Source organism: Salvelinus alpinus, chromosome 23, assembly GCF_045679555.1.
Source record: "Salvelinus alpinus chromosome 23, SLU_Salpinus.1, whole genome shotgun sequence".
NCBI lineage: Eukaryota > Metazoa > Chordata > Actinopteri > Salmoniformes > Salmonidae > Salvelinus > Salvelinus alpinus.
Genome location: NC_092108.1, coordinates 49,836,007 through 49,853,224, shown reverse-complemented (window position 1 = coordinate 49,853,224; position 17,218 = coordinate 49,836,007). Strand labels below are relative to the sequence as shown.

Sequence of the window (17,218 nt, the reverse complement as noted above, 5' to 3'; positions counted from 1 at the left end):
GGGGTGAGTGTAACGGATGTGAAATGGCTAGCTAGTTAGCGGGTATGCGCTACTAGCATTTCAATCAGTTACGTCACTTGCTCTGAGACTTAAGTAGGGTTTCCCCTTGCTCTGCAAGGGCCGCGGCTTTTGTGGAGCGATGGGTAACGACGCTTCGTGGGTGACTGTTGTCGATGTGTGCAGAGGGTCCCTGGTTCGCGCCCGTGTCAGGGCGAGGGGACGGTACTAAAGTTATACTGTTACACTTTGTTATTATGGGGTATTGTGTGTATATTGATGAGGGGGGGAAACATTTTAATACATATTAGAATAAGGCTGTAACCAAACAAAATGTGGAATAAGTCAAGGGGATATTTTCTCAAGGCACTGTAGTTAAAATGGGATATGACTAAAGAGTTAATCAAAGTGATTTTTTCTTCAAATAGACAGGTAGTTTCCTTTCCATGGTAGCAAGATCTTATCTATTTTTGCTAACGTTCTATAAAAATGTATTTCTTTCAGGATTGTGCAAGGTTGGTAGAATCTTATAAAAAGTTTTCACAGCTGAAATGGCTGTCAAAGGTGCTTCCACCAAGTATTAACTCTGTGGTGTGAAGACATACTCAATCAATACAACCTCTATTTGTATTTCTTAGTAATTTGGAAAACGTTATTGAATTTTTTTTTCACTTAAAAAATGTGGAGTAGGTTGTGTAGATCTATAGGATAAATGTAACCCTTTACAGATTTTAGAGTTAACCCTTTACACTCGTACGGGTTGAAAATGGCAGATTAGGACACTGATAAGTGCTTAAATTGGAACGAAGTGACTGTACAGTAACATGCAATACATGATGTCAGAGCTCATGGTCTTCACTTCCCAGCTCTATATGGGAGACAGGGGTTAATAATACTGATACCTCAGCCTAAAAAATAAGTGCTGCTCATCGATAACTGCCGTCTAATTTGTCTTCTTAATAATGACTATAAGATATTAGCCTTACTACTTGCAAAAATAATTAAAGAAGTCTTGGATGCAATCATTGATGAAACACAGTCTGGCTTCATGAGGAACAGACATATTTCTAACAATGTCAGACTAGTATTAGACATACTTGACTACTCAGACCTAATAACTAAGGATAGCTTCATATTATTTTTTGGTTTTTATAAAGCATTTGTCACAGTAGAGCATTAGTTTCTCTTCCACTCCCTTGAGAGACTTGGCTTTGGGGATTTTTTCTGTAAGGCTATTAAGACTCTCTATGCAAATAGTAACAGCTCTATCAAATTGAAATATGGCACCTCACCTATATTTGAGTTTAAGAGAGGAATTAGGCAAGGTTGTCCTATCTCTCCGTACCTGTTTTTATCACCCAACGTCTTGCAAATTCTTTAAATAATATTCCTGTACAAGGTATTTCCATAGCTGGTAAAGAAATTATTATAAGTGTCACGCCCAGAGCAGCCAGAGTCTCCCTCCTGTCCGGAGCAGCCAGAGTCTGCCTCCTGTCCGGAGCAGCCAGAGTCTCCCTCCTGTCCGGAGCAGTCAGAGTCTCCCTCCTGTCCGGAGCAGTCAGAGTCTCCCTCCTGTCCGGAGCAGTCAGAGTCTCCCTTCTGTCCGGAGCAGCCAGAGTCTCCCTCCTCTCCGGGGCCCGCTGCGAGGGTCCCCGGTCCGGGGTCGGCGGTAAGGGTCCCCGCTCCAGAGGCGCCACCTAAGTGGGCCAAGACTAAGGTGGAGCGGGGTCCACGTCCCGCACCAGAGCCGCCACCGCGGTGAAATTCCCACCCAGACCCTCCCCTACAGGTTCAGGTTTTGCGTCCGGAGTCCGCACCTTTGGAGGGGGGGGGGTACTGTCACGCCCTGACCGTAGAGATCCTTTTTATGTCTCTATTTTGGTTGGTCAGGGCGTGAGTTTGGGTGGGCATTCTATGTCTGGTGTTCTATGTTGTCTATTTCTTTGTGTTTGGCCGTGTGTGGTTCTCAATCAGAGGCAGCTGTCTATCGTTGTCTCTGATTGAGAACCATATTTAGGTAGCCTGTTTTCCCACTTTGAGTTGTGGGTGATTATTTTCCGTGTTATGCGGAGAAGCGCACAGTGTCCCCAGTGCGCACGCATAGCCCGGTGCGTTACATCGCAGCTCCTCGAATCGTCCGGGCTAGAGTGGGCATCGAGCCAGGAGGGATGATGCCGGCTCAGCACATCTGGTCTGCAGTGCGTCTCCTCGGCCTGGGGTATACTGCACCAGTCCTACGTACGGTGTCCCCGGTTCGCCAGCACAGCCCAGTCCGGCCTGTTCCAACTCCCCGTACTTGCCGGGCTACAGGGGGGATCCAGCCAGGAGGAGTTGTGCTAGCTCTGCGCTCGAGACCGCCAGTAGGCCTCCACGGTCCAGTGCATCCGGTGCCTCGGCCAAGGACAAGGCCTCCTGCATGTCTCTCCAGCCTGGTGAGCGTCCCGCACCAGAGCCACCACCGCGGTGAAATTCCCACCCAGACCCTCCCCTACAGGTTCAGGTTTTGTGGCCGGAGTCCGCACCTTTGGGGGGGGGGGGGGGGGTACTGTCACGCCCTGACCGTAGAGATCCTTTTTATGTCTCTATTTTGGTTGGTCAGGGCGTGAGTTTGGGTGGGCATTCTATGTCTGGTGTTCTATGTTGTCTATTTCTTTGTGTTTGGCCGTGTGTGGTTCTCAATCAGAGGCAGCTGTCTATCGTTGTCTCTGATTGAGAACCATATTTAGGTAGCCTGTTTTCCCACTTTGAGTTGTGGGTGATTATTTTCCGTGTTATGCGGAGAAGCACACAGTGTCCCCAGTGCGCACGCATAGCCCAGTGCGTTACATCGCAGCTCCTCGAATCGGCCGGGCTAGAGTGGGCATCGAGCCAGGAGGGATGATGCCGGCTCAGCACATCTGGTCTGCAGTGCGTCTCCTCGGCCCGGGGTATACTGCACCAGTCCTACGTACGGTGTCCCCGGTTCGCCAGCACAGCCCAGTCCGGCCTGTTCCAACTCCCCGTACTTGCCGGGCTACAGGGGGGATCCAGCCAGGAGGAGTTGTGCTAGCTCTGCGCTCGAGACCGCCAGTAGGCCTCCACGGTCCAGTGCATCCGGTGCCTCGGCCAAGGACAAGGCCTCCTGCATGTCTCTCCAGCCTGGTGAGCTCTGTGCCTGTGCTAAGCCCTAACTCTCCTGCATGTCTCCCCAGCCTGGTGAGTCCTGTGCCTTCTCCCAGAGCCAGGCCTCCTGTGATGATCCATGGCAAGAAGCCTCCAGTGATGATCCATGGCACGAAGCCTCCTGTGATGATCCATGGCACGAAGCCTCCAGTGATGATCCATGGCAAGAAGCCTCCAGTGATGATCCATGGCAAGAAACCTCCAGTGATGATCCATGGCACGAAGCCTCCTATGATGATCCATGGCACGAAGCCTCCAGTGAGGATCCATGGCACGAAGTCTCCAGTGATGATCCATGGCAAGAAGCCTCCAGTGGTGATCCATGGCACGAAGCCTCCAGTGATGATCCATGGCAAGAAGCCTCCAGTGATGGTCCATGGCACGAAGCCTCCTGTGATGATCCATGGCACGAAGCCTCTAGTCCGGAGCCTCCAGCGTCGCCCTCTAGTCCAGAGCCTCCAGCGACGCCCTCTAGTCCAGAGCCTCCAGCGACGTCCTCTAGTCCGGAGCCTCCAGCGACTGGCTTCAGTCCGGAGCAGCCAGAGTCTCCCTCCTGTCCGGAGCAGCCAGAGTCTCCCTCCTGTCCGGAGCAGCCAGAGTCTCCCTCCTGTCCGGAGCAGCCAGAGTCTCCCACCTGTCCGGGGCTCGCTGCGAGGGTCCCCGGTCCGGGGTCGGCGGTAAGGGTCCCCGCTCCAGAGGCGCCACCTAAGTGGGCCAAGACTAAGGTGGAGCGGGGTCCACGTCCCGCACCAGAGCCGCCACCGCGGTGAAATTCCCACCCAGACCCTCCCCTACAAGTTCAGGTTTTGCGGCCGGAGTCCACACCTTTGGGGGGGGTACTGTCACGCCCTGACCGTAGAGATCCTTTTTATGTCTCTATTTTGGTTGGTCAGGGCGTGAGTTTGGGTGGGCATTCTATGTCTGGTGTTCTATGTTGTCTATTTCTTTGTGTTTGGCCGTGTGTGGTTCTCAATCAGAGGCAGCTGTCTATCGTTGTCTCTGATTGAGAACCATATTTACAGTGGGGAGAACAAGTATTTGATACACTGCCGATTTTGCAGGTTTCCCTACTTACAAAGCATGTAGAGGTCTGTAATTTTTATCATAGGTACACTTCAACTGTGAGAGACGGAATCTAAAACAAAAATCCAGAAAATCACATTGTATGATTTTTAAGTAATTAATTTGCATTATATTGCATGACATAAGTATTTGATCACCTACCAACCAGTAAGAATTACGGCTCTCACAGACCTGTTAGTTTTTCTTTAAGAAGCCCTCCTGTTCTCCACTCATTACCTGTATTAACTGCACCTGTTTGAACTCGTTACCTGTATAAAAGACACCTGTCCACACACTCAATCAAACAGACTCCAACCTCTCCACAATGGCCAAGATCAGAGAGCTGTGTAAGGACATCAGGGATAGAATTGTAGACCTGCACAAGGCTGGGATGGGCTACAGGACAATAGGCAAGCAGCTTGGTGAGAAGGCAACAACTGTTGGCGCAATTATTAGAAAATGGAAGAAGTTCAAGATGACGGTCAATCACCCTCGGTCTGGGGCTCCATGCAAGATCTCACCTCGTGGGGCATCAATGATCATGAGGAAGGTGAGGGATCAGCCCAGAACTACACGGCAGGACCTGGTCAATGACCTGAAGAGAGCTGGGACCACAGTCTCAAAGAAAACCATTAGTAACACACTACGCCGTCATGGATTAAAATCCTGCAGCGCACGCAAGGTCTCCTGCCCAAGCCAGCTCATGTCCAGGCCCGTCTGAAGTTTGCCAATGACCATCTGGATGATTCAGAGGAGGAATGGGAGAAGGTCATGTGGTCTGATGAGACAAAAATAGAGCTTTTTGGTCTAAACTCCACTCGCCGTGTTTGGAAGAAGAAGAAGGAGGAGTACAACCCCAAGAACACCATCCCAACCGTGAAGCATGGAGGTGGAAACATCATTCTTTGGGGATGCTTTTCTGCAAAGGGGACAGGACGACTGCACCGTATTGAGGGGAGGATGGATGGGGCCATGTATCGCGAGATCTTGGCCAACAACCTCCTTCCCTCAGTAAGAGCATTGAAGATGGGTCGTGGCTGGGTCTTCCAGCATGACAACTACCCGAAACACACAGCCAGGGCAACTAAGGAGTGGCTCCGTAAGAAGCATCTCAAGGTCCTGGAGTGGCCTAGCCAGTCTCCAGACCTGAACCCAATAGAACATCTTTGGAGGGAGCTGAAAGTCCGTATTGCCCAGCGACATCCCCGAAACCTGAAGGATCTGGAGAAGGTCTGTATGGAGGAGTGGGCCAAAATCCCTGCTGCAGTGTGTGCAAACCTGGTCAAGAACTACAGGAAACGTATGATCTCTGTAATTGCAAACAAAGGATTCTGTACCAAATATTAAGTTCTGCTTTTCTGATGTATCAAATACTTATGTCATGCAATAAAATGCAAATTAATTACTTAAAAATCATACAATGTGATTTTCTGGATTTTTGTTTTAGATTCCGTCTCTCACAGTTGAAGTGTACCTATGATAAAAATTACAGACCTCTACATGCTTTGTAAGTAGGAAAACCTGCAAAATCGGCAGTGTATCAAATACTTGTTCTCCCCACTGTAGGTAGCCTGTTTTCCCACTTTGAGTTGTGGGTGATTATTTTCTGGTTGGTGTTTTTTTCGTCACCTTACAGGACTGTTCGTTTGTCGTTTTTGTTGTTTTGTTCAGTGTTCAGTTGTTTTATAAAAAATATGAACATTTACCACGCTGCACCTTGGTCCTCCTCTCCTTCTCCTGACGACAATCGTGACAATAAGCCAGCTGGCTGATGATACTACACTTTTTCTGAAAGACGCTAACCAAATTCCCATATCGATCAATGTGATACAATCCTTTTCCAAAGCGTCTGGTCTATATCTTAACATTAATAAATGTGAACTCATAGCTGTCAAAGATTGTGTGACACTTTCATATTATGGTATTCCAATAAAAGAAGAACTTACATATTTAGGCATAACCATTACAAAGGATCAGAAGTCTAGAGGCTTACTAAATTTTAACCCTCTTATTAAAATAAAACCAGAAGAAGCTAAATCAATGGCTACAGAGGGACTTATCTTTAAAAGGTAGAGTCCTAATAACCAAGGCTGAAGGTATCTCTAGACTAACATATGGCGCTCTATCTTTATATCTTGACAGTAAAATAAGCAAGGAGATAGACCAGATGCTTTTCAACTTTCTTTGGAGAAACCATACCCATTACATTAGGAAAACTTTTCTGGACTTTACTACTTTAAATAATACTTTTAAGATCAATTGGATAAAACAATTCCTAAGAAGACCCACTTCTATCTGGAATTTTATTCCTCATCATGACTTCTCTACTTTTGGTGGCCTTAACTTCATGTTGTTTTGCAATTATAATATTGACAAAGTTCCAGTGAAACTTTCTGCTTTTCATCGGCAGGTTTTCTTATCACGGTCCTTAATTTATAAACACCATTTTTCTCCACACAGATATTATATATGGAATAATCGGGATATATTGTATAAAAATACTCCTTTGTTTTTAGAATATTGGTTCCGAAATAATATCCTATTGGTGAGCCAACTAGTAAATGCAGAGGGTCTTTTACTCAGTTATAAGGAATTCTTATCACTTTACAAGGTCCCTGTAACACCTAAAGATTTTCCAATTGTTTTAGATGCCATTCCCTTGGGTGTTGCTATGTTATTCAGGAACGTGTCAAGACCTGACCCTCAGAACCTACCTTCTATTGACCCTGTTGACTCATCAGTAGGAAAGATTTGTTTCTCTTTTGGTCCATTCATCAACAGAGCGATACGAACCTTGTTTCAGCAGGATGTTGTATCTATACCTTATGTCATGCCTTATTGGAATGGATTTATTGATAATATCTGTTGGAAAAAAGTTTGGATGTTGCCACACACATACCTACTTTAGAAGTTTCCTTTAAAATTATTCATAAATATTATCCTGCCAACCACTATATGAAGAAGTTTAAGGAAAACATAAACTCAAATTGCTCCTTTTGTAATGACCACCCAGAAACAGTGTTGCATCTTTTTTTGGCATTGTATGCATGTAAGAAAACTGTGGCAAGACATCAGTAGGTTTATAATTGAACACATTTATGAAGATTTTACACTATTGTGGAGAGATGTACTGTTTGGATTCTTTACATACGATAGAAATAAGCTGAAACATTTTTCTGTGATTAATTTCATTATTCTTTTGGCCAAATTTCATATACACAAATGTAAATTTACAAACAAAAAAAACAAATTTTCTTACCCTACAAAAAGAAATTGAACTGTATTTTAAGACTGTTAAATACTCTACTAACAAAAAAGCTGTTAGAATTGTAAGTATATGTATGTCCCTTAAGGTCCTTGTGTAATTGTAATGTCATATTGTACCCCCTAGCTCGATTGTCCATTGTATATAATCTATATGTACTTGTGTTCCCTCATGTACTTTATGTATTGATTTGTTGTTGATAATAAAAAATGTAATATTTAAAACAATATGGGAGACCCATAGGGCGGCGCACAATTGGCTCATCGTCGTCCGGGTTCAGCCCAACCTCAACATGTATTTCAGCAGATTTCGTACGTTTTTGTGCATTTTTGTGTGGTACAATTAATTCGAAAATACACGAATTTATGTGCTACTTAATTCGTGCGAAAAGACACGAACTTAACCAGTAGGCGACACACAAGCCTTTGCAACAACCATAGACGCGATAACCTGTATTTCATTATTTATTTATTTTACGTTATGAATATGTAGATATTTTGTCTTTATTTAATCCCTATTAAAACATTGTGGTTGTATGCCTATATGTACTGTTTTCGATTTTTCTGAACAGACTTTTCAGTATAGAATGAATGTAAGCAATGCATGATGGCTAATGGTGTTTTATTCGGTTGTAGTTCCATGTATTTCTTACAAAAATGTGTAAACCATTTTTATTGACCAGAATTTAACTGACAATACAATAGCAGCCTTGCCATTGTCCATCAATACCAAAACATTTTTTTTTTTTTCGTATAACATTTTGGGAAATGTATGTTGTCGTTGTAAATTTAAATTTGTTGGCCAACCAAAATTAACAAAACGTTAACCCGTTCTAAGGCTAGGGTGGAATTGTACTATGACCTGGCTGAGTGTAAATACATGGCTCTGAGTGTAAGCACCTTTTCACTAGAAACTTTCTGTGTTAAAATTACCGTCAGTGCGAAATAGCTAGAAAGCTTTCGATTTCAACTTGGCTGCACCTACGGTTATGAGAACGATAAATCAAGTGCAATACCTGCGTCGACCTGTGACGTGCAGCAAAACACCGGAAAGCTCCTAGCCTACTCTACAAGAAGAACAATAATGGTTACCTCATCCGGTCATGTGACATTTGTTTATAGATTTTCTGTATTCATCTTGTGACATCTCCTTGGAAGAAGGAGAGAGGGACCCGAGGAGGGACGTAAAGGAGTTGATGAAATCCTGTCAAGACAGACAATCAGGTGAGGGGAGGTCCTAACTAGTCAATGATCTAAATTGATCGAAACCTGTAGACACTGTAGCCTTTATGGACTGGAGTTGCACACATGTCATAGAACAACATGAAAAAGAAAGTGACAGACTAATAGTGCATTGTTGGTAAATGGTGACATACTGACTGATCTGCAAGTAATAATAATAATAAATATGTATTTGTTATGCAGTGATTTGTAGATCAGTCAGTCTGCGTGTGGAGGATGATAAAGACATTTAGTTACGTGCAGGACATAGTAAAACACACACGCTATCAATGATATGCAGATTTTCTCATAGACGGGAGGTTACTATGTGAAGGAATGTGTTAGGATTGGAAGTTGTCTCTTTGTTTCTTTTGAGATGGTATGGCCTCTGAGGACCCCCAAGACCAACTGTATGAGGCTATTAAAAAGGTAGAACGCCTTGCTGAGGAGCTCAACTAAGAGAAGGACCCACAAGCCCAACTGGACAAGGCCATTAATGAGGCAAAAAGGCTGGCTGAGGAGCTCAACCCAGAACAGGTAATGTAACAAGTCGTACATTACCGGTAATGTAACCCCTCCCATACGTGCACAAATATTCCCAACACAACCCCAGCACCACAGCGTTATGATTTATCATTGCTTTTTGTTTGTCAAAGAAGACCCCATGTGGCACAAATGTGAATTTAAACGTAGACTCCGTGATATGACCTGAACACGGGCATCAATGATATTGCCCATTGAGCATGAGGCACAAGGGTGCACTTGTTAGCATCCTTGTGAACTTCTACACATGTTAGCTGTGTGAGTGAGCCAGAACGTGGGTCTACTGCAGGTGCCTTTCCTCAGCTAACAAATCACTTCACCTTACATGAAAATAAAATGATTGCTTGTGCTCCATATGTGCACAAGCAAGCCATGCTTGTGGGAGACTTTTATTAGTGGGCCAGCCATGATATTTGAAATGCACCTTTTAGGAAAATAAGAAGAAAAAGACAAACAAGCCTCCAGGGATTAGGTTCAGATGGAGACAAAGGGATGAGAGAGGACAGATTGTTCCTCAAACCAGGAAAGCAATACATCCACTTTAATTTGATTGGTCCCTGATGTGACTTTTTCCTTTCAAACACACTGTATCATAGCATATCAAACGTTTGTTACCGTGCCATAGGCCTGTCTAGTACCATCTACCCACAGCACATAATACATTACATGCAGGTCTGATCCCACCTTTCCCTGTCTATCTTTTGTCTGTCTCTGGTGAAAATACATATTTAACGAAAGGAGAGTCAGAACTCCAGCAAATTTTTTGAATTAAAAACCTTTTTATTATCTTTTTTTTTTTCAGCTCCAAGGGCCAGTACATCAAGACTAGTGCAACATTTTGGGCCAGTCACTGAGGAGGAAGAATCAGGTATTGATTTTTTATTTTACCTTTATTTAACTAGCCAAGTCAGTTAAGAACAAATTCTTATTTTCAATGACGGCCTAGGAACAGCGGGTTAACTGCCTTATTCAGGGGCAGAATGACAGATTTGTACCTTGTCAGCTCGGGGATTCGAACTTGCAACCTTTCGGTTACTAGTCCAACGCTCTAACCACTAGGATACGCTGCGATTGAATATATTAATCTTTACAATTCCTTGTTATTCAGTGGCCTTGTAATTAATTTATTGTATTTTTATTAAATCTGTAATCGGTAGTTGAAACAATAACAAAGCACACTCCCCTTCCGTTTTGGTTAAAAGCTGAGTGATGGGGTTGGCGAAATGTAACCACTTTCAATTTATTGACAGAGCTATGGATGCAATAACTTACCATCAATGTTATTAAAATAATAGTTTTAACCATGTTTTAAGGCTATACAGTGTTTTTTTTTAACATGTACTTTGTTTGCAAACATTGACTAAAACAAGCTTATAGTTTTGGCTCTGATGGGTTACAACAGTTGAATTAAACTCATGAGGCATTAATAAATTCTAATCTTCTAGAATCAATGGGTATATATCATTAATATAAGTCCAAAATGGCTTTATCAACTTCTGAATGCCCCTTTAAGTCTAATCCTTTTTTGCATATCTTATTTTAGAGACAAGGACCAGTGGATTGGAATCCACTCCAGTTTAAACATTGATGAAGAAATAGGTACAGTGGGGAGAACAAGTATTTGACACACTGCTGATTTTCCAGGTTTTCCTACTTACAAAGCATGTAGAGGTCTGTAATTTGTATCATAGGTACACTTCAATTGTGAGAGATGGAATCTAAAACAAAATTCCAGAAAATCACATTGTATGATTTATTTATATTTTTTACTTAAAAAATCAAATGTTACCCCCTTTTTCGTGGTATCCAATTGTTAGTAATTACTATCTTCTCTCATCATACAACTCCCGTACGGGCTCGGGAGAGACGAAGGTCGAAAGCCATGCGTCCTCCGAAACACAACCCAACCAAGCCGCACTGCTTCTTAGCGCGCATCCAACCCGAAAGCCAGCCGCACCAATGTGTCGGAGGAAACACTGTGCACCTGGCAACCTTGGTTAGCGCGCACTGCGCCCGGCCCACCACAGGAGTCGCTGGTGCTCGATGGGACAAGGATATCCCTGCCGGCCAAACCCTCCCTAACCCGGACGACGCTAGGCCAATTGTGCGTCGCCCCACGGACCTCCCGGTCGCGGCCGGCTGCGACAGAGCCTAGGCGCGAACCCAGAATCTCTGGTGGCACAGCTAGCGCTGCAATGCAGTGCCCTAGACCACTGCGCCACCCGGGAGGCCCCACATTGATTTTTAAGTAATTAATTTGCATTTTATTGCATGACATAAGTATTTGATAACCTACCAACCAGTAAGAATTCCGGCTCTCACAGACCTGTTTCTTTTTCTTTAAGAAGCCCTCCTGTTCTCCACAATTACCTGTATTAACTGCACCTGTTTGAACTCGTTACCTGTATAAAAGACACGTGTACACCCACTCAATCAAACAGACTCCAACCTCTCCACAATGGCCAACACCAGAGAGCTGTGTAAGGACATCAGGGATAAAATTGTAGACCTGCACAAGGCTGGGATGGGCTACAGGACAATAGGCAAGCAGCTTGGTGAGAAGGCAACAACTGTTGGCGCAATTATTAGAAAATGGAAGAAGTTCAAGATGACGGTCAATCACCCTCGGTCTGGGGCTCCATGCAAGATCTCACCTTGTGGGGCATCAATGATCATGAGGAAGGTGAGGGATCAGCACAGAACTACACGGCAGGACCTGGTCAATGACCTGAAGAGAGCTGGGACCACAGTCTCAAAGAAAACCATTAGTAACACACTACGCCGTCATGGATTAAAATCCTGCAGCGCAAGCAAGGTACCCCTGCTCAAGCCAGCGCATGTCCAGGCCCGTTTGAAGTTTGCCAATGATCATCTGGATGATCCAGAGGAGGAATGGGAGAAGGTCATGTGGTCTGATGAGACAAAAATAGAGCCTTTTGGTCTAAACTCCACTCGCTGTGTTTGGAGGAAGAAGGATGAGTACAACCCCAAGAACACCATCCCAACCATGAAGCATGGAGGTGGAAACATCATTCTTTTGGGATGCTTTTCTGCAAAGGGGACAGGGTGACTGCACCGTATTGAGGGGAGGATGGATGGGGCCATGTATCGTGAGATCTTGGCCAACAACATCCTTCTCTCAGTAAGAGCATTGAAGATGGGTCGTGGCTGGGTCTTCCAGCATGACAACGACCCGAAACACACAGCCAGGGCAACTAAGGAGTGGCTCCGTAAGTAGCATCTCAAGGTCCTGGAGTGGCCTAGCCAGTCTCCAGACCTGAACCCAATAGAAAATCTTTGGAGGGAGCTGAAAGTCCGTATTGCCCAGCGACAGCCCCGAAACCTGAAGGATCTGGAGAAGGTCTGTATGGAGGAGTGAGACAAAATCCCTGCTACAGTGTGTGCAAACCTGGCTTCTTTGGCAGGGAACAATCAATTATACTCAGCTTTACCAATGTATGACTTCAGGTTAACAATATGTTAGTTATGTTACACAAAGTGTTGTAACAAAATGTATTTCCAGTACTACAACTATGTTAAAACTTCAGGTCTCTTGCTACAGTATGTGTTAGCCTCCTGCACCACTGTCCTGCCATGCCCCTTATCTGTTATCAAATCAAATTTTATTTGTCACATACACATGGTTAGCAGATGTTAATGCGAGTGTAGCGAAATGCTTGTGCTTCTAGTTCCGACAATGCAGTAATAACCAACAAGTAATCTAACCTAACAATTCCACAACTACTACCTTATACACACAAGTGTAAAGGGATAAAGAATATGTACATAAAGATATATGAATGAGTGATGGTACAGAACGGCATAGGCAAGATGCAGTAGATGGTATAGTGTACAGTCTATACATATGAGATGAGTAATGTAGGGTATGTAAACATAAAGTGGCATAGTTTAAAGTGGCTAGTGATACATGTATTACATAAAGATGGCAAGATGCAGTGGATGATATACAGTACAGTATATACATATACATATGAGATGAGTAATGTAGGGTATGTAAACATTATATTAAGTGGCATTGTTTAAAGTGGCTAGTGATACATTTTTACATAATTTCCATCAATTCCCATTAAGTGGCTGGAGTTGAGTCAGTATGTTGGCAGCGGCCACTAAATGTTAGTGGTGGCTGTTTAACAGTCTGATGGCCTTGAGATAGAAGCTGTTTTTCAGTCTCTCGGTCCCTGCTTTGATGCACCTGTACTGACCTCGCCTTCTGGATGATAGCGGGGTGAACAGGCAGTGGCTCGGGTGGTTGTTGTCCTTGATGATCTTTATGGCCTTCCTGTGACATCGGGTGGTGTAGGTGTCCTGGAGGGCAGGTAGTTTGCCCCCGGTGATGCGTTGTGCAGACCTCACTACCCTCTGGAGAGCCTTACGGTTGTGGGCGGAGCAGTTGCCGTACCAGGCGGTGATACAGCCCGACAGGATGCTCTCGATTGTGCATCTGTAGTAGTTTGTGAGTGCTTTTGATGACAAGCCGAATTTCTTCAGCCTCCTGAGGTTGAAGATGCGCTGCTGCGCCTTCTTCACAACGCTGTCTGTGTGGGTGGACCAATTCAGTTTGTCCGTGATGTGTACACCGAGGAACTTAAAACTTTCCACCTTCTCCACTACTGTCCCGTCGATGTGGATAGGGGGGTGCTCCCTCTGCTGTTTCCTGAAGTCCACAATCATCTCCTTTGTTTTGTTGACGTTGAGTGTGAGGTTATTTTCCTGACACCACACTCCGAGGGCCCTCACCTCCTCCCTGTAGGCTGTCTCGTCGTTGTTGGTAATCAAGCCTACCACTGTAGTGTCGTCCGCAAACTTGATGATTGAGTTGGAGGCGTGCATGGCCACGCAGTCGTGGGTGAACAGGGAGTACAGGAGAGGGCTCAGAACGCACCCTTGTGGGGACCCAGTGTTGAGGATCAGCGGGGTGGAGATGTTGTTACCTACCCTCACCACCTGGGGGCGGCCCGTCAGGAAGTCCAGGACCCAGTTGCACAGGGCGGGGTCGAGACCCAGGGTCTCGAGCTTGATGACGAGTTTGGAGGGTACTATGGTGTTAAATGCTGAGCTGTAGTCGATGAACAGCATTCTCACATAGGTATTCCTCTTGTCCAGATGGGTTAGGGCAGTGTGCAGTGTGGTTGCGATTGCGTCGTCTGTGGACCTATTGGGTCGGTAAGCAAATTGGAGTGGGTCTAGGGTGTCAGGTAGGGTGGAGGTGATATGGTCCTTGACTAGTCTCTCAAAGCACTTCATGACGGAAGTGAGTGCTACGGGGCGGTAGTCGTTTAGCTCAGTTACCTTAGCTTTCTTGGGAACAGGAACAATGGTGGCCCTCTTGAAGCATGTGGGAACAGCAGACTGGGATAAGGATTGATTGAATATGTCCTTAAACACACCAGCCAGCTGGTCTGCGCATGCTCTGAGGACGCGGCTGGGAATGCCGTCTGGGCCTGCAGCCTTGCGAGGGTTAACACGTTTAAATTTTTTACTCACCTCGGCTGCAGTGAAGGAGAGCCCGCAGGTTTTGGTAGCGGGCCGTGTCAGTGGCGCTGTATTGTCCTCAAAGCGAGCAAAAAAGTTATTTAGTCTGTCTGGGAGCAAGACATCCTGGTCCGCGACGGGGCTGGTTTTCTTTTTGTAATCCGTGATTGACTGTAGACCCTGCCACATACCTCTTGTGTCTGAGCTGTTGAATTGCGACTCTACTTTGTCTCTATACTGGGACTTAGCTTGTTTGATTGCCTTGCGGAGGGAATAGCTACACTGTTTGTATTCGGTCATGTTTCCTGTCACCTTGCCCTGGTTAAAAGCAGTGGTTCGCGCTTTCAGTTTCACGCGAATGCTGCCATCAATCCACGGTTTCTGGTTTGGGAATGTTTTAATCGTTGCTGTGGGTACGACATCGTCAATGCACTTTCTAATGAACTCGCTCACCGAATCAGCATATTCGTCAATGTTGTTGTTGGACGCAATGCGGAACATATCCCAATCCACGTGATCGAAGCAGTCTTGAAGCGTGGAATCAGATTGGTCGGACCAGCGTTGAACAGACCTGAGCGCGGGAGCTTGCTGTTTTAGTTTCTGTTTGTAGGCTGGAAGCAAAATGGAGTCGTGGACAGCTTTTCCGAAAGGAGGGTGGGGGAGGGCCTTATATGCGTCACGGAAGTTAGTATAACAATGATCCAAGGTTTTACCAGCCCTGGTAGCACAATCGATATGCTGATAGAATTTAGGGAGTTTTGTTTTCAGATTAGCCTTGTTAAAATCCCCAGCTACGATGAATGCAGCCTCAGGGTGTGTGGTTTCCAGTTTACAAAGAGTCAGATAAAGTTCGTTCAGGGCCATCGATGTGTCTGCTTGGGGGGGAATATATACGGCTGTGATTATAATCGAAGAGAATTCCCTTGGTAGATAATGCGGTCGACATTTGATTGTGAGGAATTCTAAATCTGGTGAACAGAATGACTTGAGTTCCTGTATGTTGTTATGATCACACCACGTCTCGTTGATCATAAGGCATACACCCCCGCCCCTCTTCTTACCAGAAAGATGTTTGTTTCTGTCGGGGCGATGCGTGAAGAAACCAGCTGGCTGCACCGACTCCGTTAGCGTCTCTCGAGTGAGCCATGTTTCCGTGAAGCAAAGAACGTTACAATCCCTGATGTGTCCCTCTTGCATCCAATATTTCCTGCTCTTTACAACATAAGTACTCATCCTACTTTTGTGTTGGCTTTCACCTGCTTTGCTGGCAACACTATGCACTGGCCCTGCTTTAACTCAAATCCAGTCAGCCATAGTGAATTATAGTACGTTTTGTTTATAGTATTGTTGTAAGTTATTTCATATATTTCCCATATGTATTTTTCTCTTACCAGAACGGAATGATCTGTGAGGACACTTTTCAAAAATGCTTCTTTGAGTGGACGTACTGCCGCTCTGAAATTGATCAAGTCTGCGATATGTTCCCCCTGTTCCCCCGGCATGCTTGCCGTGTCAGTGGATGGGAACAAGAAGCTGTATCGATTCAAAACAGGGTATGTAAAACTATTCGTAATTGATCAAATAACACCGTACTCTATATCATTTAAACAATCCAAACAAGGTTTGTCTTTTCTTTGTCCAGTGTGAACGTTTTCAAATACAGTTGAGATCATTTTTATCTTAAATGTTTTTGAGTTTGTAATGAAATTAATTACCAACATTGTTATGTGTCCCACAATCAGTTACTGAGGTTGATTGATATTTCATATGTCATATATAATGTATTTCATGTATCCTTTCAAGGGCTGATGACAAAGGATTCTTTGATGGTGTATTTATTTGCAAGGATGAGGATGTGTCTGACTTTGTGAACTATGTCCATACAAAGACTAAACATGTACGTTTCCTGTGTATCTCCTAATCTGTGAAATAGGACTGGCCTCGGGCCATCTGGCTCAAAGGCAGACTCGTTATACACTATTCCAATAAAAACATATCATATCAACATATCAAACAAATTGGAAATCACCTGGTGATTTCCAATTTAAACATTGTTAAACTGTAATGTACTGTGTTTGTGTGTGCTTATTAGTTTAGTTAATAAAAAACTAAAAAAGGTTATCCTTGTCTTCAAGTAATAATTTGCATCCTGATGGAGCTACATCAGTACATTAGTCATGGGCTTAAGTACAATTCCTTAAGTATGTATGAGATGTACAAATGCTTACTGAGTACTTTGACCAGTTACTTCTTTACTCTCAAGTAGTTTTCGAGATGGCTACTTTACTTGTACTTGAGTACAAGAACTGACTCCCATCAGCTGCAGATGAAACAGGTTAGTTGAAAAATGTTGCCTAGAATCTACAGGCACTCGCAATGAATCATCAAAAGTATGGACAGCATGATTGAAGTGATTATTGTATTTTATTATGCTGACCCAATTATGACCCATGACATCTTTTGGGAAGAATAATGC

The 17,218-nt window shown here is 44.5% G+C and overlaps 1 long non-coding RNA gene across 1 annotated transcript; it reads left to right on the top strand.

Annotated features, from left to right (window-relative positions):
* The first annotated feature begins 8,572 nt into the window (after positions 1-8,572).
* Positions 8,573-16,863, top strand: LOC139551212 (uncharacterized). Its single transcript, XR_011670220.1, has 6 exons — positions 8,573-8,709; positions 9,083-9,243; positions 10,052-10,117; positions 10,793-10,848; positions 16,137-16,295; positions 16,546-16,863. It is a non-coding gene; the product is annotated as an uncharacterized lncRNA (long non-coding RNA).
* Positions 16,864-17,218: the final 355 nt, after the last annotated feature.